The 26,282-nt window shown below is 45.3% G+C and overlaps 1 long non-coding RNA gene across 1 annotated transcript in view; it reads left to right on the top strand.

Moving 5' to 3' along the window:
• The window catches only part of LOC133949680 (uncharacterized), a 90,971-nt gene that overhangs the window by 20,417 nt on the left and 44,272 nt on the right, over positions 1 to 26,282 (top strand). Inside the window, exon 3 of the long non-coding RNA XR_009920166.1 lies at positions 1,645 to 1,717. This is a non-coding gene — a long non-coding RNA (uncharacterized LOC133949680). The remainder of the gene's footprint in view (positions 1 to 1,644; positions 1,718 to 26,282) is intronic.

Consider the following 26,282-nt stretch of genomic DNA (forward strand, 5'->3'; position numbering starts at 1 on the left):
AGTGTCCTTGAGCAAGATATTGAACTATCAAACTTCCCTTTCATCTATGAGTGATGTGGGATAGAGAAAATGCTAAAGACCATAGACAAACCATAGGGGAAGACATCACGGCTGCCACGTGTGTCCTGCGTCTCTCTGGTTGTGTATGTCCTCAGACATCTTGAGAAGTATGTGATACCTTTAAACCTGATCTACAGGGTTATATCTGCGCTGCACATCAGGTCCACAGTGACTTTGAGACCTTCTAATAGACTGAGTTCTTCTAAGGACAACTTTTGTGTCCAGTCCATTCAAGTATCTGAGACAGTGAGTGTGTGCTGGTAATCCTGACTTCACAGCAGGCTCTCTGGCTCATCCACCTCTTCACTCGCCCGTCGAAGCCTTAAATCACCCTGAACATCCGAATCAGATCCTCTGCTCTGGAGAAGCAACAAGCGCCGGCTGCGGCGGCGGAGCCGGAGCTTTAGATCCGAGGGAATCGGTCTGAAGATGTTTACGAAGCGGAGCCGCACTGTAAGCGGGAAATTATGATCTTGTTTGACTTTAGGTTTATATGAGCTTTATGTTTCCTTTACAATCTGACATATGTCGAATTCTTTATTTTCTTCTTTCCAATCCATCCACACTTCCTCCTCCACTGTTCCAGTAATGTGTAGCTGTGTAAACCGTTCTTCATCCTGTGTGTGTGTGTGTGCGTGTGTGTGTTCTCTTATTTAATTATAATGACTTGGAATGATTTCTGTAAGATGCTGACCTCTTCCAGGAACAGAACACGCACACACACACACACACACACTCACACACACACACACTAAAATCATCAGTAGCATTTACTGTAATACCTCATCACTTACAGAAAGTGAGGGTCGACCCTGTAATCTCCCAGTGACACATCCCATCCAGGCGTTCTGGGAAAAATATTTATTTCCCCCGGCATCTAACACTGGGGATATAATAATCATTTTGAATATGTGTTTACGTCTGTATTAGTTTTGTTTCTGCCACAGAACTGTTTTTTAATTGAACGCCTTCTTTACGTTGACTTTACCAAATTGTCCATTGATTGGTCGGTTTGTTTGTTTAGCAGCGGGAAAATATCGTTTTTTTGCCATTTTCACTGATTTTCCAGGGAATATTTCATGGATCTTGATAAAAGAAAATTCTGGCGTATTAAGAGACTTCCGGGCCTTAGTGAAGGGAAACTGAACTGACACGTAGCTACTGCAACAGCTCTCTAGGTTCCTACTCATAGATCAGAGACGATTGAGTTTCAGCATGAAAGACCTGAACCTCCGATCAGATCTTTATTCTGATCTCCAGGATGAATCTGGTGTGAATCAACTCCCTGATCCTCTGGTGTGTGTCCTCACCATGACTCCTGTCCGTTGCCCTCGTTCGTGTCATCTGTTTGTCATTCCTCTCTCGCCATGAACGCTGCAGCGCGAGCTCGTACGGACACAAACAAAAAATCTGGGTAATTCTCCACTGTCACCTGATCTGATCCTCCCAGAAATCCAGATTTCAGAAATCCAGATTTAATTAATTTGAGTGCAAAGCTCGCTTGAACTGAAAACCTTTTCAATCCCCCCCAAAATGATGGAAGCTCATTGTGTAATTCTTTCCTCCCTCTGTTGTTTTGTTCAGGGCGAGCGGGGGTTATGCTGGCGTTGACGAAGACGAGCTTCCAACCCACAGGAGTCCAGCTTCCTCTCATGAGGTAAGACCTTCTTCAAATAGAAACGTTAAGGAATAAAAGCTGATATTTCCGATGCTGCCCACAGTATCGCTGAATTAACAGTTGCCCTGGTGGAGATTTTGATATCCACTCCCTAACTCCTCTTGTGTTGCGCTTGGCGGATCCTTGCAGGGTTCTATGAGGCAACAGCCTCGGAGTCGGATACTCTCTGATAACTCGCATTCTGAAGTGATTTGAAAGTTCTGGACGTTTTTTGAAGAACAGTTTGTCGCGACCGTTCGTCCAAGATAAACAACGGGGATCAGTCGTTTCAGAGAATACCTCAGACGGACATGTGTTTTCATTCGAGGGGACAAAAACTTCCAGAGACTGTTTTAGTTATGAATCGTCTCCGTAGCGAAGGAGGAAGCATGGACATGTTGGTTTAGAGACACAGCGTCTGCAGTGAGAGGAGGTCAGGGAGTTTCAGTGGGTCAACGCAAGTGTCCAAGACCTTCTGTCCTCCAAGTATCACTTGGTTTCTTTTACTCTGTCCAGGATTTCTTAACGTTGTCTCTTGTCCACTGAGCGTTGGTCAGTGGGAACATCGTCTGGGTCTGAATCGTCCTCATGTCATGTTCATCACTGTTTTTCTGCTTGATTTTGATCAATAAGAGAAAGTGGAGACGTGTCTAATTATTGTAAACAACTTATTTCTATATAAACATTCATTTTGCAGACAAAGCTTAATGTGATCTGCTCCTTTTAGAAAAATCAGATCATACAAATGTTTAGTTTGAAAACGTTTGAGTAGCTGCAGGTCAGTTCAAGTTCACAGGTTGAACTTCAGAGATCCTCAAACCACAGGTATGGATCTGTGTGTGTCTGTGTACATGTGTGTGTTTACATGTGCGCCCGCCACTTTACTTGTGTTACATATAGTCATTTTGATGCATTCAATGTCCCATAGGAATGTGTGTCTCTGATCTTTGTGTCACTGTCGCACATTTGTTAGCGTTCAAACGGTTAGGTTGACATCATGATTACAGACTGGGACACACACACACACACACACACACAACCTCCATCTCTCCATTCCTGTTCTCTCGCTACATTCAGCATAATAACGCATTGGTGGACACAAATCGTGCGTGTTTTGCAGATGCACATGTACGCACACAGACACACAACACAGTGCTGAGTGATAAATTTGTGGTCTTCTATGAATAGAGAGCCGAATAGCAGAGCTGACCAAAAGCATGCAAGCGTGTACAGATGTTGGCCGAAAGTCACCTCGGTGAAACGGAGACCAGCAGCCACGTCTGTGTAAAGAAAAAGCATGTACTTGCAGGTTTGTGTGTGTATGTGTGTGTGTGTGTGTGTGTGTGTGTGTGTGTGTTACAGTTGACAGTAGCAGGCCATAGGTCCTGCAGAGTTCACGAACAAAGACCTCATCATCATTATAATCATGTTGTTTGTCAGCGTTCCTATTGTGTGTATGTACTTATGCTGTCATGGGATTGCCGTGTGTGTGTGGTGTGTGTGTCCTTGACCTTGGTGGTGCAAAGGTTGGCCAGAAGTCATTGGCTCACCTCTGTTGTGCTGTGTGTGTGTGTACAACTCAGGGTGTAGGTACGATCATGTTTACATATAAAGGTATGAGACAACAAAAAGCGTATGATGTGTGTAAATGTTGTGTGTGTCTGTGTCTGCGCACGTCTGCATTTGCATGTTGTGTGTAGGTTATTAAAAGGATAAGTGTGTGTGTGTGTGAGTTTGTGTGACAGAAAAAGAGAAGGATGTGGAAAAAGGAGGACAAGGTAATGGAAAATAACCTTGAGATGGTTTGTTTGCACGATGAATACCAGCAGTGGTCGGTTGTGTACAGTTCTGTTGTTGTAGTTTACTGCGTGTGTGTGTGTGTGTGTGTGTGTGCATGTGTATGTATGTGTTGTGAAATATGCACTGCCATGTCCAAAAGATTTATTCACCAATCATTGTGCATTAAACTGCAAGTATCCATGTCAACAGCATCTGCAAACGTCTTTGTTTATCTCTGTTTTCGTAAAGAAGATAGAAAAACGTTTTGGAAGCTAAAATAATTAATGCAACATCTAAATATTGTGACTTATGACTTATCACGGGACGAATGGAGGAAGGGAAAAAACAAAAGAAGATGTTGAGACGTAAACTTGGCCTCATTGAAGAAGAGCTGGACGAGTGTGAAACAGGTGTTTGTGGTGTTTTATTGCCGCCTCAGTCGACCTCTGGCTGTCGTCCACTGTCAGGTAGAAAATCCAAACTGTAGACAGACAGAGGGAGGAGGGGGGGGGGGGGTCTGCTTGTACTGTACGTCTGTAACTTAACGCTGGAAGTATTGAGGCCATAGCGATACCGTATCCCGGACTCCTCTCTCTCTTTTACGTTTTCCCTGTCATCTTAAGCTGCAGTGGAATGTCCGCCTGACTTACTGCGTCTAACCTGGGATATTTTGGTCTAACTACATATTCAGATGTGTGGTTGAGAGATCGAGGCCTTGAACTTTCCCTCTTTTGTCCCTTTTTTATCTTCACAACCCGTGTCCCTTAAACCTGTAGGATTTCTTACCAAGACTTTGATGTTCCGATAACATCTTCAAAGTGGCGCCAGTACCTGTTTTGAGCCAATTAACCATCGCAAGCCAACCTTCTAGAGACAGAACACTCAATCCAGGACATCTTTTCATTTCTGCTACTTTTGTCTTGATGTGGAAAAACAAAGACGTCCTTATAACGAGCAGACTAGAAACAGAGGAAACCAAACGAGTAGTGAAATGCTCCTTCTCCACCTCCCTCTCCAGATCTAGTCCATGCAGAAGTCACCCACTTGTGCCACTCTCCTCTTCCCCGTCGACTCTGCGTTCGCTCGTATCTCTGCAGCATCTGCTCACCTCTGGCCGCCCTCTGGAATCACTTGGATTCCCCGAGTGACTGAGAAGAAAAACAGAGAGAAACATCTTCATTTCTATCTAATAGCTGTCGCTCACTCAGCCAACTCCAGCTCGGTCCAAACCCTGTCCAACGTCACACTGTTGCTCTCTTGGCTGTTATTTCAACCCCTAATGAATCCTAGCATGTGTTAAGTTTTTGATTAAGTCAGACGGGAGTTATTCTAAGTGTGTGTCTGTGCGTGTGTGTGTGTGTGCGTGTGTGTGTACTCACCCCAGTTTGCAGTGATTTGCACTTCTTGTAACCTCCGTCTGTCTGTAGCTGGCTGTTGTTTCAGCTTGTAGCAGCCTACCTCGAGCTAACCTCTGGCTAATGGTGTATCTTGACAAATGGAACCTGGTGAGATTCTGACCTCCAAACTAACGGGATAATTAAGAGTTACGGTTACACTTGGCATCCCTCTCTCTCTCTCTCTCTCTCTCTCTCTCTCTCTCTCTCCCTCTCTCTCTCTTTCTCTCTCTCCCTGTGCTGTTTTTGAGATCCGATTCTGCAGATTGGATTTTGCTGTACGCGATCACATGGCTGTTTGTCGAGACTTGGCCCCGAGAGCAGCTGCTTTGTTTCTGCTCTGTGGCTGGAATGATATAAATCTTCGTCCACACTGGAGAGAAGTTGCGCTCGGGGGGTGAAACCGCAAATACAGTATGTGGTCCCTGTAATCCTCTATTTGGCCACAAGGGCCGTTTATCAGACGACAATCTCACGAGGCATCCGACAGACTGAGATTTCAACAACCTTGTTAGTTTATTGAAAGTCAAACTGTGAGACAACGACCTCATAAACCTGGATTCATCATCAAGTTTGATGAGCGTAGACTGTACGACAAAAACCTTGACTGAATCGCACACTTTTACACAAGTCAATGTACAAAAATATCACATCAGCTTAGTTTATTTGTCGGATTACGTGAATTTGGAGGCAAATTGGCGTGAGGCTAATGCAATCGTGTTTATCAATCGTTACGGTTCCCACTTCAATTGTCTGTGTGTTTGTCTAGTTTGTTGTGTTACAAGTGGTTCTTTTTTGCTTGTGTTGTGAGTATTTGGTTGTGTTGTGAGTATTTTCATACATTGCATCGTTGATCTCTCTCTGTGTTTGACTCTTATCTACCAAACACTTAATCTAGAACAATAAATAAAACATACTGACACATTTCTACTGTACTAGATTTTTCAAAACCATAAACATGCAATAGAAGCCTGTCAGTGTGTCACTAAGTGATGAGACGGTGCCGTAAAACAGCCTCATCATGGTAATAAATGCTGAATCATTGCAGTTCCTGTAATTGCCACCTTCTAATTGGACGTCTGGTCTCTGACCCGACTCCCCCTGGGGGTCGTGTCTGTCCTCACACCCCGGTCCTGTACGCAGTGGACGAGTTAGCACAGTGAAGCAGAACCGAGCGAGAGCACGCACTGACCCTTGAATGTCCTCTTTAGGCAGATGGACAAATCATTAGCGAGAGTTTTTCATTGCTGTCTGTGTGCCTGCCAGAGAGTTCCCTTTCAACCTGCGCCAGTGGGCTAAACTTTCAAAGGTACCGAGACATCAGTATGAAAATTCATAATTGTCAATAACAGAGCTAATAATAAAACCACAGCGGAGCAGGGAGGTGACAAATCATGCTAAACATGTGAACGTTAAGTGGACGTACACACATTTGGGTTCATATGGCACATGTCGCCCTAAACCTCACTTGGCTTCTGTCTGAAAAAGGACGAACCATCAGAGACATGGAGACATCTTCATATCTGTGTTTTATAGCCGCCCTCTCTCTTGCCAGCAGTTTTCATCTCAACTGAAGCCAGCGTCCTACTGTGTCTTCTGGACTCGCCCCAGCAGCATGGTTTCCACCGCAGGGCCAAACCAGTCCTAACCAGGGCTTAGCTACTTACCATTTATCCCAAGCTGCTCCCCTCAAAACAGCATATCTGGGATTCTCTTTGCTTCTGTTCGCCAAGACCAGACACGTCTGCCAGTTTGGCCGCAGCTTTAAAGGATTGATAATAGAGAATATGCTACATGGTCTGTGTCCTGACATTACAGCATGTCTCTGAATTGTCTGGTTGTGATTACACTGGATTTTATCTGATTACCAAATGGCCGCTGCGATTTTTTAATAGGATCAGGCTAATGCTGTCTCCCACCATGTCCATGCTTTGTTATCGTAAGTGGACAAATGTTAAAAGTAGGGTCTTTTAGCGTCTAACCTCCAGTAGCATTAGCTCAGATTAGAATTTCTGCGAAAACCTGGAAAACGCTTTCTTTTGTGAAATGTTTTCAAATGTACAAAAACTATTTAAGCTGGTTTGTGTTACCGTCAAACTGCTGGAAATAAGGCTACTGCATCTTCTCATTCTTTAGAAGACATCACATCTGATGTTTTGCCTCCAACACCAGGCGTGTGCTCTCTGGTTTGAAACCAGTGATGCACCTGTGATCCGAGCTCCGTCTCGTCCACGTGCCGTCCAGCTGTGGACGTGTTGGCGAATGAATCTCTTTCAACAGTCTCTTCCAGGAAAACCTAAACCCAAACGTCCTCAATCAATTAGTTTGTTTCCAAATATGAGCCTCGGGAAATGTAACAATAACTCTAATAACAAAAATGTGTCACACAATAATCAAACACTGGTCGAGCAGCGAGTTCTGCTCAGGGGAGAAAATGGAAAACTCTTGTTGGATTGTGACACATCTTGAAACCGGCAGCTGCAGCAGAAGATGACACATCTGGAGCTTAGGACAAAGTTCGGCATCCATCTTTATTGACACAGAATTCTTACTCAAGATTCGCCCACGTTGCCCTGAAAAGAAACGTCTCTAACTCTGGACCAATGTCGTTTTGTTGGAGCACGACTCTGTAACCGCACTCGGTCGACTTCAAGCCATCTTCCAGAGTTTCTGCTTCACATGTACAGACACATCTGTAAACAGACAGGACAAGTTGCTGTGACCTGAAATCTTGTGGCGCCCTGGTCCCCTCCTGGTTTGGAGTCTCCTCCCTGCCCGCTGGATGACACCGCTGTTGGACTGCGACAGCATCACAACCAATCAGCCACTGGAAGGGGATCAGACAGCCAATCAATAACTGGAATGTATAGGCCCCCGTTACTGGTTCCGACCAATCACACACTTGGCACAGCCTTGCCGTCTGTATCGCTGTCTTGTGTACTTCTCCCTTTCTCTTTTGCTATCTCTCCATCTGGCTGTTTCTCCTCCTGTCCTCACATCGATGTCCTCTCCACACTCTGTTTATCATCCGTTCTTCTGCATGAACTAAGAAGAGAGAGAGAGAGAGATTAAACACCTGTGAAGAAAGAGAGAGAAGGAAATGGGACGAGGATGAGAGACGAGGACAAGTGCTTCTCTAGCCTTTGGCTGCCCTGCAAAGATTCCAGCCGACTCGCATACAGAAGTTTAAAGACACCACTGATGTCACCGTCTCTGTCCTCTTTAAACATTCCAGTGTGACACACAGATGTACACACGTGGACCCGCACACTGAATGCAGACGCTCCTGATTCCTCCGTCTCGACCCGTGTCCTGAACCCAACGACACCAGAGACTTGATCCCGTCTCTCTAGAGGCTCAGATGTTCCTGCCTGAGCTGTGACACAAGCCTGGGGCCTCGTCCACGTCAACTGAGTGAAACTTGTGGCTTCAAATACAAAGACTGTTAAAGCAGCTTGGCTTGAAGAATTGGAAATTGTCCCTTTGTTGTGTGGTCCACCATTTTGTTGCTCAGAAGTGTAACGTGATGCCCTCGTGAGGTCAAAACTTTGACTTACCGTTATCACGGGGCAGAGTCTGGGTCACGGGCAGGAGGGAACTGGACAACATATTCAACAGGCATCTTAAATCTTTACTTTATTGTTCAGCTTTCTTTCTATGATTTGTGAAACACCTGTAAAGTCTTGTGTGCATCATGTGAACACACTTGTGCACTTCCCCGTCAAGGCAGCTGAGAATGATCCTTCCCCTTCAGATCCATCTAATTTCATTTCTTTTGTTAATGGTACCAGAATCCTTCCGGTCCCGAGACACCCCCCTCCACGGAACCCAGGATGAATGAGACTATTACACTGTAAAGTGAGCGAGCGGGGGGGCAGCCAAAGGTCGGACGTCTTTGTTTACTTTGTGTTTATACAGTGTCGAGCCGCAGCGCTTTTCAGCCAGCCTGTAGCAAGACCTGTAATCTGCAGCGTGACACACACACACACAAACACACACACATGCACATACACGCATGCACGGAAAACGTGTAGGATAGGCCCTGAATCACTACACACACACACAATAAGAAGCAGTGGACGGTCACACACCAGCACACACACACACACATGCACAAACAAACACATAGACAAATGTGTGGTTTAACCCCGGATTCACCCCATTCCCATCCCATAATAGAGATGACACAGTAACAATTGTGCAGTCATGGTATCAAGACAAACCTGAGGTCTGGTACCAGGATGTTCAGTTGTGGTTCCGATGACCACAACATCGCTCACTGGGGTGTTGTTTGTGTGTGTGTTTGACAGAGTTGTGTCTTGTTTATTTCACTGGATAAATTCACAACAAGACAACGACACAATAAAGAGTTCTGGGCAACACACACACAACAAGATGGAGCTTGTGCAGGTCCCTCAGGAACCTTCTGGTCATCAGAGAAGCAGAAAGAAGAAGAAGTCAGTTTTGCTTTGAAGTTCGAGTTTGTCTTTGAATTCCAGTTAAACAAGCACGAACCAGAAAGTTGAGAAGTGGTCTTCATGGTTCTAGAACTTTGTGCTAAGTGACTCCCCAAGTGCATTGTGGGATAAATGATAATAAAAACTTCACCTGAAGGAAACAGATGGGAATCGTCCGAGCTTCTGTTTATTTCTAAAAGGCATCACTTCAAAGCAGATTCCCCTCCGTGGGTTGAGTTTGTATTCTCATCAAACTTATTTATAAGCAACACAACTTTTGATATCTATCCATCTTGACATGAGGTGTCATCTCCTGAATCAGCGGATCCTTGTCTCCTGAGCTGGCCGGAGAGGAAGTCCTCTGCGGTCGTCCTTTCTGAGGACACGTGTCCACACTGGGTGCAGAGTGTCAGTGTGTCACGTAGTCAGAAGAGAAAAACACGATGCGGTGGCTTCGCGGGGTCATTGAGTCAACGAGGAATGTTTCGGAGCGGTCAGAAACAAACACATGAAGCTACTTTCTGCTCGTGTGTTGGCAGCTCGGTGCAGCGAGAATCCAAAAACACATTGAGATGACTAAAGGCCTCTGAGGACAGTCTTGGCCTCGAGCGAATAAATCCTCTTCTTACTCAGCTTTTAGTGTAATTTAATTTAAATCCTACACTCGCATGTTGAGCTGAGGTTCCTCTTTACAATAACATCACCCACAGCCTCTCCTTCACTACATAGCTTGGATTTGTTCTGCTTATCTTTTCCCTGACATGTAACTGAGGCCGGTTCTGTTCTTGAGAGGAGCTTTTTCAAATCTGCTGCCAATCACATTCAGGAGTCCTCAGGAGTTTCTCTACAAAAACGGGGGTAACCTCAGAAAAGCCCTTTTTCTTTTTTAAAGGCCTGTGATGTTTTTGTAGATATTCATCTCTCCATCCCTGTATTGATTTAATCTTTTCTAAAAACTGAAAAATGAGATCAGGGTGGACATGTGCTCTTCCTGCGCGGTCACACAGGCAACCATCAGACAGACCAGGCGTATACACTCACCCCACCACTGGTATGTGCTGGTAGCTGACACACAAAAGAATAATAAGCGTGGCAAACCCTTCTCTGATTCATCATCCTCGACCTCCCTTCCCCGCTGTCATTCATCTTCAGCCCTTCGGTGCTGAAGCTGATCCAGAACAAGCAAACGTTGGCCAGGTTCCGTCTTCTCCGAGCTGAAGGAAATAATGCTTTGCTTCCTTTGTTGAGAGTATTTGGCTGGAACTGGCTTTTTGACTGTTAATGAAGACGGAGTGGACACGTTGTGGAACTCAATGAGACGTAATGGCCCGGAGCTGTGACACGAGTCGAAGCCGTGGTAAATTATACGTTCGCCTTTCCAGCAGCGTCCATCGTCAGGGTTGGTCGGGGTTGTTGTTGCACCAGGAGAACAAATCAGGGTTTGTGTAGAACAACTGGTTTCCCTTTAAATTAAACACACACATGCAGCCTCAACGGACACTTCTGGTTTCTTCTTGTTTACGCTATAAACAAAATGATGTGGTTATGTGAGGAATAGTAACACAACCTGTTTGATCAACCTGACGACCTCTGACTCATGTCGGGTGAAGGATGTACCTCCTTCAGTCGGTGTGGAAACATCAGCCAGGTTTCTTCAGGCCGTGACTTTATTTTGTTTTCCTGAATCCGACCGTAGAGCTTCCTGCCGTTCCGCTTCGTGATGTCATGCACGGACACGTTCCCACTGGTGATCCACGTATATCTCACACACACCCACACAGACACACACACACACACACACACACACACAAAGCAGCAACTCACCAACACAACATACACAAGAGGGAAACATTGTGTAAACCACTGCATTCCTGGTTCAGGGTCAGGGCTGCCTTCGGTAATGGCACCTCGGTCAAATCTGTTTCAGGACGTTGTGTTTGTGTGTGTGCGGTGTGTGTGTGTTTGTGTCTGTGCGGTGTGTGTCTGTCCCCAAACTGTATATTTGAAGTAGAAACCACCACATAGCCGTAGAGCTGCATCATCTGAAAGTCAGAGGCGGACTCGCGCTTCAAGTGATCTCCAGATCCAACGACCACCACCGTGTGAGTCCAGACACGACAGACACAACACCGGACAGCCACACATAAAGAGTGCTTTCATACAAACTTAATGCACAACACATTAGAGGCCCGTGACTCCACATACACAAAGAGTAAGATGGTTTGGTTTGGTTGCAGCAACATTAATCGGCAGAATCGTGCAGTAAAATTTTTTGAGTCTCAAACTTCAATGGAAGAAGCTTCATGGATTTCTTGACACGTTGCATAAGTAACTATTTAATTCCTTTTGCAAAATGTTTGGAAGTGTCTCTGTGTTTGAAAGGTGCAGCAAAAAAATCGCTCTGTTCTTCCAGGGCGAGCTTTGTCGACTACACACGCACACGTATGTAGTTTGGATTGTGTAACGTCCTGTGTACATTAGCACGAGGTTCTACAAAGACAAATTATCCACTCAACACACGTGCACACGCACATGGGAAAGTTCAACTTGGTCATAGGGTGAGTCAGTCATCTGGACAGATGTTGGTCTCACACTCACGCATACAAACACACACACACACGCACACACACACACCTCACCCTGCAAAGGTGACTGATGAGTGAAGTGAATTTTTGACTCACCCGTCTCCCACTCACCCTCGAACTCTACCATTGTGATATTAAGATCTTACACAAAGACATAGTTGTTCTTTTCTCTCTCCCCCCCCCCCCCCCCTATATAATTTTGCACGGTCACACACACATGCACATTTCAGAGCAGCTGTCTAAACGAGGTGGAGGTGTGTTGGAGGGAGTGAGCGTGTCACTGAGGTGAGAGGTTAAGAAAACCATCCAGGTTTGTAGATGGCGTCAGGCGACTGCGTAGATCCGATCAAGTAGAAGAGAATAGAGCTGCACCTGCACGATCAGCTGCTGAGAAGCCAGTTCTACACTTGTGAAATCTACATTTTTACCTGATCAACCTTAAAAAGCTGAATAAGTTTATTTGGTTGTCAGGATCCGCTAAACCATCAATTTAGCTGTTTTCATCGGTACAAAGAACAGAAGTCGAACGTCGTGTCCTTCACATTTGAAGTGTGACATCAGGTGAATTTCCCATAATCCACCAGAGCCTGTAATCCCGCCTCCTCCCGTCCTACATCGACCTCCATTGAATGTCTGCTGCAGCTCTAAGCTCCAACAAGTGTTTCCAGTTTCCTCCGACCTGAGATCACCCCTCGGCCCGACGGCGTCCCTTACCCGTGCCTGACTCGTGGGTTTGAGATCCTCGGGACAGAGTGATGTGTGTGCAGCGTTCGACACCAGGCGTTTTAACATTGATCTGCTGAATTACATCTCGGTGGTTTGCAGGGTTGGTTTTTTTGGGGGGCCAGAGTGGGAGCCAATCAATCATGGTGAAATATGCAGCCTACGTAAAAAAACGCCGCTGTGGTGGTTACGTAATCTGTGGTTGGTTATCGTTCAGCCGAGTCGCAGCAACGGGGCGGACGACGGGTAGAGGACAAGAAACCGAGGGTTTGAATCCCCAGTGCACATTTAAAACATTTTAAATAATAAATATAATTTTCGCAGACAGGTCTGTACTTTCTAGTATTTGCAAATTAAAGTATATTCTATTTATGCCTGTGTTAAAATCCTGGGATGTGTTAGATATTTATTCACCGTCCTACACACTTCTACACACTTCTACACACACGCACAGTGTTCTCTCGCACTCACACAGCCTCACACTCAGAAACCACCCAGGACGATGTTGTAAAATTACAAAAATCAACAGAAACGTAATGAGATTTTTCCATTTAAGAATTTATGGCTGACTCCCGGGCACATATATCACCGGACGTGTGTGTGTGTCTGTGTGTGTGTGACTGTGTGTGTGTGTGTGTGTGTGTGTGTGTGTGTGTGTGTGTGTGTGTGTGTGTGTGTGTGTGTGTGTGTGTGTGTGTGTGTGTGTGTGTGTGTGTGTGTGTGTGTGTGTGTGTGTGTGTGTGTGTGTGTGTGTGTGTGTGTGTGTGTGTGTGTGTGTGTGTGTGTGTGTGTGTGTGTATAGACGCAAAGAAAGCAGAGGGAGAAAGCGGGAGCGAGGGACTGGGAGAGAGATTTTGTGTGTGTGTTGGGGGTCATTGAGCAGAATGACCCTGAAAACTGCTGAGCTATAAATGTAACACAGCGTTTACTGTTTCCTCTTCCACTCCTCCGCTCAGACCGTCCATCCGTCCTTTCTGTCTCTGCCTCAGACTTCTTCTACTCCTCCCTTTTCCTCTTTTCTCTCTCTCTCACTTCTTTCTTCTTCTTTCTACATCTTAAAAATGTCTTTATTCTCTTCATCAATTAAACTTTATTCAATTCCACCTCTTTCATAGCTGTTAACTCTTCTTAGACAGGAAACACTGACCTTTTGGATTCTGCCACTTCCTGTGAGTTGTATTTGTCGTGCTACTTATTCAGATATACGTATATGTGTCTGCAGAATATTGAAGCAAGTGTGTGTAAACTTTAATATTATTCTTAAAGAATCAAGATCATGTTTGTAGTAAAATACTGAACACTCGCTGGTTTCACTATATAACAGATTCTTATCTAAATGTACAAATATGTGATAAAACCACTTTGTGTACATAGAATATTTCAGTAATAAACTGTATATTTGACGTAATGTATTGCAGTATCTGAAAATAATACGACCATGTGAGCTTTTATTACATTTGCGGTTCCAAAGAAGTATTGCAACGTGTCATGCCATGTCTGTGTATTTAGGGTAGGTTAGAAAGCATGCACACACACACACACACACAGACACACACTCCCTGTCTCGGTGGAGTGCACGGGCCTGCTTCTGTTCAGAGAGCGAGGGTCATGGAGAGAGTGAACAGAGATCTCCGGCTCTGATACACACAGACGACCAGGACAACGGATAGGAAACACATGTTGGACGCGCTGTCGAGCGTGTGCGTTAACAAAGGACAAAGCGCCGGCCGCGGCTCCGGAGAGAAGGGACGAGCGAGCGTGTGCGAGAGCGAGAGCGGGAGCAGCGACCTGCAGAGACGGAGATTCGATGTGTTTTCTAAACTCTGTGTCATAAACTCACTTTTCTTTTCACTTTTTCCAACAGTGAAGCTTGTTGAAAGCTCTTGGACTTCGCTGAGTGGACGTATTGTTCTTTGGGTTTTGGCTGTTTAGTCCTTTTAACTAAATGTTCCTCCAGTGTCGACTTTGCTGTTTTTTCTTATTCTGATATCATTTGAAGGATCTCTTTCACATAATTATTAAGTTAATAAAAGGTTACATATGTCCATAAACCATAATTAATGATAAACACTCTGAAATTGAGTTTTAAGTTAGATAAACGCTTCTTGTTACACAAAAGAACACGCAGCTGTACACGGAGTCCGAAACAGTATCTGCCGGGGGTCCATGAAAGAGTGCATGAGCACATTTTATTATTGTTAGAGCATATTTCTTTCCATGGCCTAAAAATGCTGCTTCAGATGCTTTTTTTGCTGAATACTTGTAATTTTGTGGCAGATTCTGGCGTCGGACTGGAAGTAAAAAATTCAAAGATACAGTTTTAAATCCTGGCTGGTGGCGACACCAGGCTTAAGACATCAGTGTCGGCCTTCAAGATCCCACAAGAGATCTGCCGAGACAGAGAGAGAAACTGATCTGTGTCTCTTTCCAGGTATTAGCCATGCCTGAGGCCAGAGGGGAATCCTCAGCCAGTTGCTGTGGTTTTGGATGAGGCTATGTGCTGGAAGAGAACACCGTGATACTGGCTGTGACAAAACCCAGACAGATTTACATTGAGGGCAGAAAAGTATTCTCGTCTTAGCGCTGCTCGCAACCAGCCACCGTCTCAACCACGGTCTCTGTGATTTTATCACCCACGGACAGGGTTTCAACATTACGTGTTTGGTGGCCGGTGGTAATTTCCTCTGTTTTCTTACTCCGACCTGCCGGCAGACGTCTTCCGTGGACTCTGTCTTCATCGCAACCGAAGAAGGACGGTCAAAAACAACAGAGAGAGACACAGAGAGAATCCTCAGCCAGCTGCTGTGGTTTTTGGATCAGGCTATATCCTGGAACACAGGACAGGAATATGAGCAGAGAGCTTTATGTTGAGGGCAGGAAAACAAACCTTTATACCTCGAGGCCACTTCCCAGAACTTTACAGCCACTTTTGATTTTTGCAAAAGACAAATCTTGGAAATATGTATTGGTGCAGATGAGGGGTCAAGATTTTACAACTGATTCCTGTTCATAGTTTCCTCCTCTGGGCTAATCGGCTCATTTCTTTTTTAAAGAACACCGGTGGCCTGCTGTGCTTTTATTCCAGTGATTAATCGGCATGAAACTTTCAGTGAACTGTCGGTGAGTCATGATCTGGGCTCGGTTTATAATCCTGGAATATAGAAATGTCTGCAGGAAAGTCACAGCAGAAACAAGGGAACCGTGTAATTCACCGGCACGTTTCCCTGCAGCTGCCGAGGAAACCGCGAAGGCACTCGCCAGCTTGTTAGCAGCGAGGCGGTTATATAACAGTCAGAGCTTCCTTTGGATTTTAATTATTCATAGACTGTTAATGCAGATGGACGACAAGACGGCTCCAAGAAGTGAAGCCCAAATCCTCCCGATCGCCCCCTGGTGGAAACCCCGGCCTCCTCCATGTTGGTAGATGGGCCGGGACCAAGTCAAAGTGCACATCAAATAAGTTTGTCTAAAGATGATGTGATGTAATTTCAGGAAGTTGCTCTTACCCTACCTAGAACACAGTGTTCATGTTCCTGAGAAGTTTGGTATTTAATGAGCTCTTTTATAATTTTATATCCCAAACCAACACGATTAGTTGTTTAATAGTGTTTCCAGTGTTGGTGGTATTACAGAGAAGTACTTATTTATCCTATTCGAGCTCTTAATGGGTAGATTATATAAATATACATATAGTATTGGCTTGTCCTCAAGTTATGTGGGAAATTTAGCTTTGTGGAGTCTAAAAAGAAATCAAGACAAATGGTTTGTTTTCAGTTTACACCAAATATAGAAGTGAGGCTTTAGAGAGTCAAGCAACATAATAAATCACTTTGTTTTCTGTGGCCACTGGAATGATTCAGTACTTTAAAGAATTTAAATCATCCCGTGCAATGCTTCACTATTCCCCCGACGAGCTTACAGTTTGTTTTTTGCCATCGATCCACATGCTGCTCTGTTCTCGGCTCCTCGGCTGAAGACAGAACCGTCAGGACGGAGCAGCGAGTCACAGACGTGGATCTGATTCCAGGTATTAGTCCGAGCTGACACCTGAGGGATCCTCGTCGGGCCGCTGTGGTTTTGGATCGGGTTAAATCCTGAAACACAATACATCAATATTCGCTGAGTTGAGGCCCAAAGAGCTGCACCGGTGAAACGTGAGATGATTGGATTTGACCACTGGCTCGGAGCGGAGATAGCTGAGCTTCTGTCTCCGCTGGTGATCTGGAGAACGAGTGGAACGCCGCGAGGGAGGGGTCGGGGGAGAAATGGAAAATAGATTATATTCATATAGATTTTATAGTGTGGAGGGAAATGAGAGGAATTTGGCACAAATGTTCACTTGAACTCGAGTTTCCAGATTTTATTGAGATCTGCAACAAACTTCACACACTCGTGGAAATCCATCTCGTAGCTTTTGTGTGATCCTGAAACAGACGGGGGTGAAAACATAACCTCCTGTTGGACCAGTGAAGACCAATGGTGTAAATGAGTCCGGTGACGGCTGCTGCTCCTTCACTCGTTGTGTGTTTTGCTTGATGAGTTATTGTCACTTTGCTAACAAGTGTAACAACGCTAATATCTACACACAACTGTTAATGAAATGCGTGTGTGTTAACGTAGAGAGGAGCTCCCTTTTCTATAGAATGACATCAGTTTGTTTGGCGCCTTGTTGTGTCTGTGCACTCAGTGACCGTTGCTAAGTTCATCTGTATTGTCTGTGAATCTTTGTGTGTTTGTGTGTGTGTGTGTGTGTTGGATTGTGCGCAAGATGATCGCTTCATAATTATACGTAAGCAGAAACATCACATCACATGGACGGATCCTTGTCGAGAGGAGATTTGGTTTTGTTCACTCGAGCTTCCATCAGTCGGCTGAGTCAGGTGCTGCATTTTAAGATTTACTCTTTAAATCTGGTTTTGATTGTTATTAAAGGACCTTATATTCCCACTGTGTGTGTGTCGTTGTGTGTTTGTGCGCACGTGTGTTGATGGGAAATGTTTTTTCTCCGCTAAATGTCGTGGTTGAGTGTCACTGTGATAAAACATCTCTTAACACAGCCCTGAGACATATAGCACATAGTCAACAACACTAATCCATCTTCGCCCCACCACACATGCACACACACATACACACACACACACACACAAGGACATAGATAAGCCTCAGTTTGTCAGTTCACGCACAGAACACACTTAAGCACTTACACAATGGCACAGATGTTTTCACACATATTGTTTAACTCGGCTACACACACACAAACACACACGCCCTTTTGTCACTTAAACACAGGCTGTTATGTGCAGAATAAAGACACACACTCATAAATGGTCACATGTGGACATACACCCACTTACTGACCACAGAATGAGAATGTGAAAAATACAAAACCAGGAGATCTCTGCATGAGACTGAAGTTTTTCTCTTTTCTCAGCGGGTGTATTAAAAACACCTGGATCTTCCTCTTTCTTCCCTCTTGTCTTCTCCTCCGCTGCTTCCTTCCAGTCTCATCCTCTTTCCCCAGAATCGATTTGATCAAACATGGCGTCCAGCAGCTTCGCGGCAGCTCTGAGATCCCGCCCACACTCACGCTCGACCAATAAGGAGTCAGTCTCGGCTGTCAATCGTATGTCAATTCTATCGCACGGCAATAGAATCAACTGATGGTGGGACTGGGAGGAATTTTAACGCAAACCTCAAGTCCGGGGAGGGAACTGGAGGGAACTGGAGGGAACTGGAAGGAACTGGAGGGTACTGGAGGGAACTGGAAGGAACTGGAGGGTACTGGAGGGAACTGGAAGGAACTGGAGGGAACTGGAGGGAACTGGAGGGAACTGGAGGGAACTGGAAGGAACTGAAGGGAACTGAAGGGAACTGAAGGGAACTGAAGGGACCTGGAGGGAACTGGAAGGACCTGGAGGGAACTGGAGGGAACTGGAAGGAACTGGAAGGAACTGGAGGGAACTGGAAGGAACTGGAGGGAACTGGAAGGAACTGGAAGGAACTGGAGGGAACTGGAGGGAACTGGAAGGAACTGGAGGGAACTCAGCCACAGGAAACCGTCTGTGCCACGAGTGTGTGTTGACAAATGTAACGTGGCTTACAATGCAAATTTTACATGATGTCAATATGCACTGAATCATATCGGGTAAACTGGTTATATAACTCTGCACCGTGTTGTTTAGCATGTGGTAACCTTTGGCTGTCCTTCTGAGGCCGGCAGCGAGTCCAAGTCACCAGAGGCCCGGGATGGAAAGTGTGTGTTGTTTATCACAAATACAACAGGAACAGTTGTGTTTACTCCCCAGTGAAGCTCGGCCGTCTTTACGTGCGTGACAGAAGGTTTCCTCAGGACGCCCACGTACACACAGATCACTCCTGCGATGGATGCTCCCGGACCCTCTGTGTGTGTGTGTGTTTGTGTTTGTGTGTGTTTTTCTGACGATGACAAATGGGCTTTTGATTGAATTCATCAACAACATGGCATCTGGATGGAGGGATGGAGGGAAGGAGGCAGAGAAAGGAGTGGTATCTGTAAAGATCAATCTGTGATGTCAACCCAACGCCTCGTCCCTTTTGTACTTGAGATGCAGAGTCTCAGTGTGACTCTGGAATCTGCTCTTAATTGATCGCTGCTCTGGAATCAGTGGTGTTGCAATGAAAATGAGGATTGACCTCTGCTTGCCTCAGCTCATTTCTCTGGGATTGTGCAGCTGTTAGTTTTCGATTGTCGTACTTCAGGCTCTAGGCCGAGGAAAACACTGCGTCATGTTTTCAACCTCGGATCCAGCGTTTGTTTTAACATGATTTTTTTAATTCGATCACTGATTCTTATCGTGTCCGATGTGATAAGCTTCTGATTGTCTGATGAAACCGGGTCACACGAGTCAAAGAGCAGAGTTGGATCTTCACATCTGTAACACACACACACACACACACACATGCACGCACAAGGGGTGTGTACCCGGAGCACAGTGAATCCATTGTTTCCACAAATCAATTTATCTAGTTTGGCTTAAAAGCTGCTCACCACAGAGCTTCTTCACTCTAAGTCCATGTGTGTATAGTTTGTGTGTGTGTGTGTGTGTGTGTCTGTGTGTTTGTGTGATGGCAGTCACTTTTTTCCGAAATTGAAGTTTGATCTAATTTGCCACGCGATTGGTTCGGATATATTTGAGGATTTGAACCTGTGACGTTGCTCATTTGGCTTCACTCTTCACTCATGTAATGTCGTCCATCTTTAAATCGGTCTGTGTTCTTTACATTCTCTCTATTTCTTATTTGTCGTCCTTCTCTCTCCTCCTTCCATCTTTCCCTCGCTCTCTGTGACACGTGAAAGGCTCCATTGTGAATCTTTGTTGACATTTGAATTGTATCGGTTACGTAAATTTGCTTTTGGGCAAAAGAACCGAAATGTCCACCCAAGTTTACTCCTGACCTGAAAGTCTCTTCCAGCTGAGTGTGCACAGCAGAGTGTGTGCCCGTGCTTGTATTCATATCTGTTTACGTGTGTGTGTGTGTATTTGTGTGTGTGTGTGTGTGTGTGTACGCTTGCTTCTCATCTGCGTCTTTCACGGGAGTTGGGATAAGTGGGAGCGGGCTCAGAATGCCAGTCTAGGAAAATATCTGGGAACGTCTCTGCCCCTGTGTGTGTTTGTGTGTGTGTATGTGTGTGTTTGTGTGTGTGTGCGTGTGTGTGTGTGAGGGTCGGTTTACCGGACAAGGAGCTGGAAGCCGCCAGGTGGAGGGGATCAGATATCTGGCTGCTGATTGGAGGCTGGTGTGTGTGTGAGTCTGTGTGTGTGTGTGAGTCTGTGTGTGTGTGTGAGTGTGTGGAGACAGAGGATAATTAGCTTAATGGTCAAATGGCGCAGCTAAGCCGTGTTAGTATCCCTGTGAAAAGACACACAAACACACACTGATACAAGCCCCACTGTCTAAATAACAGCATACTGTTTCCATTGAGAACAAAAAAAAAACCATAATGAGAACGAGGCCGGTGGCGTCAACATTCCCATTGGCCAGTCATCTTTCATCATCATTATCATCCTCCATCCTCCTGCTGATCGTGTCCTCGTGTTACCCGTTTCTTCCTCCGCCGGTTCCTCCCTCGTTTCACTGCTTCGTTAAGATCTCTGGAGATTAAACCCTTCAGCTGTGGCCCATGGTTCAGCCCGACTGGGATATGGCGGTTTAGTCAACGTGTTTCCTGTGTGAGTCACCAGCTCGCATCTTTAGCGACTTTGAGCCGTTGTGTTGAATGTCGCTTGGCCGCCTTGTTTCTTTCTCAAGCGCTTCATTATCAAACCTCCACCGGCGACATGTTGGTTGTTTCATTTCTTTGTTCTAGAACATTTTCAGCTTCTGTTTCCGAAGTGAACTCGTCCAGGAAGTTTACCTTTGTCGTCATCGCTCAGGTACACGAATCGTTGGGGTCGGTCAGAATCACGACTCGTGCAAAATGTTTGACTCGATGTTGGTGTTGGCAGAAAAGTCAGGGGAGAAACCAATTTGTTGTAATGGCCTCCATCAGCCATGGTTGTCAGAAGTTATTTAGAACCGATGCTTTCAGTTTTAAGTCCGCCTGTCATCTCGTCCATGTTTCATTTGGTTGTACAGTTGATGATTTCAGCCTCAGGAAGTTATTTGAACGAATCCACTTTGTTCCTCTTCTTCTGGTTCCCTCGACTCCTCTTCTGGTTTACTAAACAGGCCTCTGCTCTGACAAATGTGTCGTCAACATTTCACACACTTTCCCTGTGTCTCCCACACACAAACACAAACCTCATACCACTGACCCCCCCTCCTCCTCCTCATGTCTTCTCCCATCTTGTAATAATTAGCATATATTGGAAACTTGCTGTGTCAGGCTCGCAGCCTCCAACTCTCAGGTCACGACCTTGTTGACACGTTTGTTTGCTGCATTGTCATCATTGAATTCACTTTCATTTCCCCTGCGCCTTGTTGCCGTGAAATGCAAAAGTATCCCAGAGCAAATTCTTCCCCCGTCGACAGATTATAACCAGATTGAGCCTGGGGCCGTGGCGCTGCGACACCACCAGTGGAGTCCCACTCAGGAATCGCTGGAACAACAGTTTTCATTGGACTAGAGCTACTTGTTGGTCTCAAACTTTCGCTCTAAGACAAACTGTGGAAATAGAAATTCAGGTATCATCATCAATGTGTTTGATTCAATCTGAAATGTCACAGTCACCTTATAATGTCATGGGATTCATGCTGGGAATCGATCATTGACACTGGATAAAACCTGTGAAAAGCCGAATCGTCCAATGAAGATGTAATTTCAAGGTTTACAGGCTGAAAAGAAGTTTGTCATCACTTTTTAAAGGTTGTTTTGTTGGTTTATAGCCGATAATCTCACTTCTTCTGCAGCGAGGGCAACAACACTGATCCGTCCCCATGTGAAACATCAGAGTTCATGAACAACCGAAGGGATTTAATGTCTTTTTCCTCCTTCGTCTGTCTTTGCTTCTCATTCCATCTTTGATTGCATCTTTGATTATTGTGGAAAACTTTGCGACGACACACACATAAGCACACAGAGACACACACAAACAAACACACGCAGAGACACACCAGTCTCAGGGGAAGGGACCACAGTGTTGTTTGTCTCAGCGAAGGGACAAGGGAACGAACTGGAACGCACATTGTTTTCAAACCAGGCGCTCCCCGCAAATATCTCCCCCTCAGAGCTCAATGGGAGGGAGAGGATGTATTTTACTGGTGATGCGTGTGTGTGTGTGTGTGTATTGGGAGGTGTGTGTGTGTGTGTGGGGGGGGGGGATGATTGTGGGAGGATTGCTTGGTTTTTGGTCACGTCGGTGTGTTTGCAACAGCACAAACCAAAATCTTTCTTTCCCTCTTTTCCGCTTCATCTTGCTCTCTATCGCTTTCTTTCTTTAAATCTCTCTTTGACATTTATTGAATTTCTCATTGTTCAATGTTTTCCTCATCTTTTCCACCTCTATTTGTATACACACGTATGGTATGTGTGTGTTTGCTTGTCCTTGCATGACTTTAAAACCCAGTTTCTCTGTGTATCAACGTGTGTTACTCTCAGTTTCCACATATTTACATATATAGAAACGTGGCTCGCCAGTTTTCCATTATCCTAAGCCCCCTCCAGTCACTTGTGGCATCTCATGAACTTGAGCAGAGGTCTGGGACTCGAACCAACGTCCCAGCTGCTACACTGGAGAGCGTTGTCGTGCCCGCTCGCTGCCCTGGCCAATAATATGACAGCTCTGATATTTAACCCCACTGCTTTTAATACGTAGAGACGAAAGGGGGAGTCCACGAGATTCACCGGAGCTCATTTTGAAAAGATCCCTGGACGCAGCTTCTTCTGTTTTTCCTCACTTTGTAAAGGAGACGTCTTCTGCTCATGTTCAGGTTGTTCATTTTGAATTAGTGTTTCTTCTTGAAAAGGATTAAAGGCTCTCAAGGTCAGAAACTTTCCCTCATACGTCCAGAAACGCCCGGGGGCAACCTCAGATTCAGCACCCTGGACAGCGGTCATGACACCAGCTGAAGGTTTTGGAGGGAAACGTCCGGAACATTCCGACGCTTCAGAATCCTGTCGTCTCCGAGATAAAGAAACTAAAGCAGAGAAACACTGAGACTGAGCAACAACTGCTTGATAATCAGGATTCAGATGCACATTTTGTCCAGCGCCATCTTGTTTTTTTTAAAACCAGTAGTAACTCTTGACTCTAAATGGGTCACATTGTCTTGAAGAAGATTTGAAACTAGAGACTGAGACATAATCTCCTCAGGAAAATGTTTACTGACGTTACAAAGTGAGAAGTCGAGTCATCTTCTCGTAGACTTCTATAGAAACAAGAGGAGTCGCCCTCTGCTGGTCAACTGAGAGGCTACAGGCGCTGTCCCTAGGCTGATTAAACAAATATATCTTAATATGTTAATCATTGAGCTTTAGAGATAGTTGGATTGTGTGAGCCCTGAGCAGAGCTAGCCTCGCTATTTCCCCCTGCTTCTTTAGTCCTTATGCTAAGCTAAGCAGCTGCTGGCTGTAGCTTCATCTTTCCTGTTCAGACACCAGGGTGGCTTCAGTCGTCTCATTCAGGAAACGTGTTTGTTCCGTCCTCAGGACAGATCGTCAGAAGAAGGAGAGCCGTCACCTCAGCACCGTGGCAGCGCTGCTCGAGCTAATGGCTTTGCAACAACATTAGCTAACTACTTCCTTCTCATTACCGAGGCAACAATTCAAACTGTCTCTCCGTCGGGTTTGTCTTGGCACAGACGCCCGAGCGCAGCACCGACACAGTGACAGACATCATGGACGTGTAGCTCAATGAAAAGCTTTCAGCACTTGGCAGCGTCCAGATCTCGACTGTTTGAAATCTGCAGCGAGTGGAATCGTCGGCTTCATGCACCAGAGAGAGAAATGTACTTGGCCCGTGTGGATTTACCTGGGCGGCCCGCCCGGATATTAGCGCTGTGTGGGAAACAAACGGTTTTGTAAATGAACTCGTCAGATGTCAGCACATGGGGAACTCACATTTTGTGTGGTCGGGATTTGGTTTGTTTCAAGTTGATGTTCAGAATATTTCTCCTCTTGTTTCTGCCTCATTGAAACCGGTCACTGGAGTCGATTCGAGATTTTTCTTTTCAAAAATGAGTTTCTTGATAAACAGTTTCAATGATGATGATTTTAAAAGCAGGAGCCATCGTCATATCATCACCTTCTCCTTCTCTCTATCGAGTTGTTGAGGTTTTATATAAATGTTCCTCAGTGACAGATGCTGTTTCCTGATGATGTTACTACAGAGTAGACAAAGTGGGATATTCCTGGGGCCCTGAAGTACCTTGAAACGCTCCCGATCCAGAGACACGTTCATCCAGGGAAAAACCTTAAAAACCTTAAAACAACCTTTTAGATTTTCCTCTGGTCGTCCGTGATTATTGGCTGAACGGCCCAGGAAACTGTCTCAGCCTCAATCCTACTTACTCTTTAAAAAACAAGTACACCTGTGGTGTTATGACAAGTTAACTAATTTAATTGATCATTTTGACCGCAGCACTTTGCACATTTGTACAAAAGATTAGGAAACATAAACCGACCGATACATTCTGTAGATTCCTTCTCGTACCTTCAGCCAACATTTTGTTCCTTCAACCCATGACCACAATGTTTTTCAAACTTTACCCAAAGTAGTTTTAAGCCTTTGATACGGGTGGAAATTGAAATTGTGTACTTCTTGGACACAGATCTTTTTCCTCTACATGAGACGGACTTAAGGAAAATGTCCTGAAGAAGATATAATAATACTGAGAGTCCAGATCCTCCAGCATCTGCTCCTATTGTTTGATGCTCCCTCAGCTTCCTGCAATGTGTGCAGACGTGAGGTGCTGGGTGACGGCTGTGAGGACAAGCTGGTGATGCAATAAGAAGTCCAGACCGTCTCATTTTGTTTGGACGGTCCACGCGGGCGATGAAGGATGCAGCCGGCGATGACCGGGTCCTCGGAAGGATGCGACAGCTCATAATGTGTTGCTACCTTTCCCCCAGTGCATGCTGGGATACGCCCCAGCTGCTCACCAGCCCTGGTGAGGACACAAAGTATGAACTCTTCTGTGTGTTTGTGTCTTTTTTATTTTTTTTGTGTCCTTCTCGTGCTAATGAACAACAGCGCTGCTCCTCTCCTCGTCTCGTTCTCCCCCGACTCTCTATCTCTTTTCCCCCCCTCCCTCTGTGTCTTGTTCTCTTTTCCATAATAATTAGCTCCCCTCCAGCCCGACTTCAAAACCTGTGGTCGGAAAATCTGCATTCCGATGATGGAGAGAGGCTGAGGAAGACGAGGGGAGAAGGAGAGTGGAGGAAGGGAGCTTGGACGGAGAGGAAGGGCAGGCGGCTGAAAGAAGCCATTGTTCCTTCATGAGAGCAGATAAGAGCCCGAGAACTGGAGGGCAAGTGTAGTCAAAATACTGAGTGTGTGTGTAGATGTTAATGGTTTGATACTGGAGGTTAGCAGACAAGGCCAAGACACGAATCTGATACACACCTCCATCTACTTCTCCTCCTTTTTTTTGTTTATTATCTTCTTCTCCTTGTTTGTTTTGCCTCTCTTACCTCCCATCCTCCTTCCATCTTTATTTAGTTTCCCCCTCCTTCTAAATTCTGACACATCCTCACCTTTACCCTTTACACCTTTAAGTTTTAGGATTTCTTAAACTTTCTTTAAAGTTCTCATTTATAGGATTTTAGCGGGACCTGTCAACAGAAACATTTTCTTTTGGGCTTCATCATCTGAAATTAAGAATTGTTGTTTTTCCCCGTATTTCCAGAATATCTACGTAACATAAAGGCTCACACTGACATGTCTGAGAAAGTCCCAATCCAAGCAGTTTGTTTTTGCTCAGCAATAAATCAGTGGAGTGGTTTTGCAGCCGAATCCCCTCCTGAAGTTACGAATCGTACGAGATGGACAGGACTGCACAGAGTTACTGCAGAAAACATGAATCTCAGTAATGTGCTCTGAGACATGATGTTTTCTGCTCGGCTTTAATAGTTCAAATGTGTTTGTGATTTGAGGAGCGCTGCAGCCTGAGTCTGATTAAAACCTGAAACGCAGAATGAACATTTGAA

This window comes from Platichthys flesus, chromosome 24, assembly GCF_949316205.1.
Source record: "Platichthys flesus chromosome 24, fPlaFle2.1, whole genome shotgun sequence".
Classification (NCBI taxonomy): Eukaryota; Metazoa; Chordata; class Actinopteri; order Pleuronectiformes; family Pleuronectidae; genus Platichthys; species Platichthys flesus.